Below are 2,105 nucleotides of genomic sequence, written 5' to 3' on the forward strand. Positions count from 1 at the left end.
GTTTCATGCATGTAATTAAAAATCATACCATACTAAAATTCTTTCAATGAAATAAGGAGACGTGTGTTTGTCTATGAAGGAACGTCCCGGCTATTTAGACCGGGCGTACGCTTGTTGCGGTTTCCCGAGGCAACACACCGGTCCTCGTGGTCTTTAATAAAAATTGGTTAATAAAACAATAAAATAAAAAACAAAAATAAAATAAAACAAAATAAATAAAACAAAACAAAACAAACAAAACAAAAATAAAAAAAGAAACAAAAAAAAATCCCTTGCGATGTTAAAGTGTTGAAAGCTAAAAGCTTCTCTGATGGTATTGGTTTCAATCGAGGTCTTCATCGAGGGTGACCAAATTATCTTTTGATTGCCTTAAAAATTTCTTTCAAATCATAAATACATGTTTAGTCTTCCATCTGAACAGTGTTGAAATTTGGTTTGAAAGATCTACATGATTTATAGAAGAGAGTAGGACTGTGGGCCATGATGCAGGACATCAACTTCTCCTCGTTCAATGTTGATCAGATATGTTGATCGGACTGCATGCCATTGGGATCGGTCACAAAATTTTTATAAAAACTCCAGCCTTGACAATGCTCAATGTGAACGGTTTATGATTGAGCCTCAAGTCCATCAATTGTCAAAATAAAATCACAAATCAAACATGAAATTCATTAATAATTGTCATTACACTATATTCAAATTTGAGCTAAAGATCAGATAGTCAAAATAATTTCAATCCTCTTGAAATTTTTTCTATATGATCAAGGTGTTCTGATCTTCAATATGAACAGTCACGATTGAATTCTAAGTTCATATGTCCATTATAAAAAATTCGGACATTTAGAGGCAAAATCTGCCTAAATCGCTGCCTAGCTACCTCATCATCAAGTCAAGTATCACCATATCAAATCATATTCAATTTAGGTGAAAATTTTTACAGTCATTTATAAGGTCCTTATATCTAAAATGAACTGTAGAGATTGGGATGTGAGCTCATTTGATTATCATATTGAGTCTCACAGACCTTGTCTTTTCCTAATTCATTCGCTTATGGTGCTATCAAGTGGATGAGATAGCTATAAAAATCATTCCAAATGTAGCTGAAAAATATTGACAAATACAAGGCCCTCATTCAAAAATAAAAATAGAAAAGAAAGAAAGAAAGATGGCGAAGGTTATATATGCAAAGCTCAAGATATCCATTGCTAAAGGAAAAAGGACTATAACCACATTGAATTTCATTCCGTTTAGTCGGGATTAAAGCTAACTGCTGATATAAAATAGCTGATGCCTAAAATATGTATATATAGCTGGAGATTCGTACTTCTCTCACTCAATTTCACTAAAATACTTCGTGAGAAAAGTACGAAGGGGCATTTTTATGTAAAAATTGCATGTCCTGATTCAAATCAAATAAAAATAAAAATTACATATAGTCAGAAATAATAATCGAATTAGGACAACATGTGGTTAAAAATAAATAAATTTCATTATATTTGAATATATTCAAGATAAGTCTGAAGATATTTTTAGATATAATCTAAATGTTTGAATCGAAGATCAACCGAGAGCAGCAGATCTCGAGATGCGATCTAAAAATATCTAAATCATGAGATCTAGCGTCGAGAGTACGATGTGATCCGCCGATCTAGAAAAGTATTTGAAATCAGATCACTGAGAGCTGCATCTCGGGGCGGGTCTAAAAACTATTCAAATCACAAGATCGGCCGAGAGCACGGATCTCGAGGCGATCTAAAACTATTTAAATCACAAGATCGGCTCAGAGGAGCGCAGGATCTCGGAGTGCGATCTAAAACATTTAAATCACAAAGATTACCCTTGAGGACGTATCCTCGAGGCACATCACTCAAATCTGCAAGATTGCACTTTGAGAACATATCCTCGAGGCATAAATGTAAAAATACATCCTTGAGAAAATATCTCGAGGACATAAATACAAAATTACAAAATTGCCCTTGATATCTCGAGGGCATGAAATTTACAAAATTGCCCTTGAAAGCATATCTAGGAGGTAATCTCAAATTTTAGGATAGCCCAAATCGCATCTCAAGGCGATCCTAAATTTCATATAACCTAAATAAATG

This window comes from Dioscorea cayenensis, chromosome 10, assembly GCF_009730915.1.
Source record: "Dioscorea cayenensis subsp. rotundata cultivar TDr96_F1 chromosome 10, TDr96_F1_v2_PseudoChromosome.rev07_lg8_w22 25.fasta, whole genome shotgun sequence".
NCBI lineage: Eukaryota > Viridiplantae > Streptophyta > Magnoliopsida > Dioscoreales > Dioscoreaceae > Dioscorea > Dioscorea cayenensis.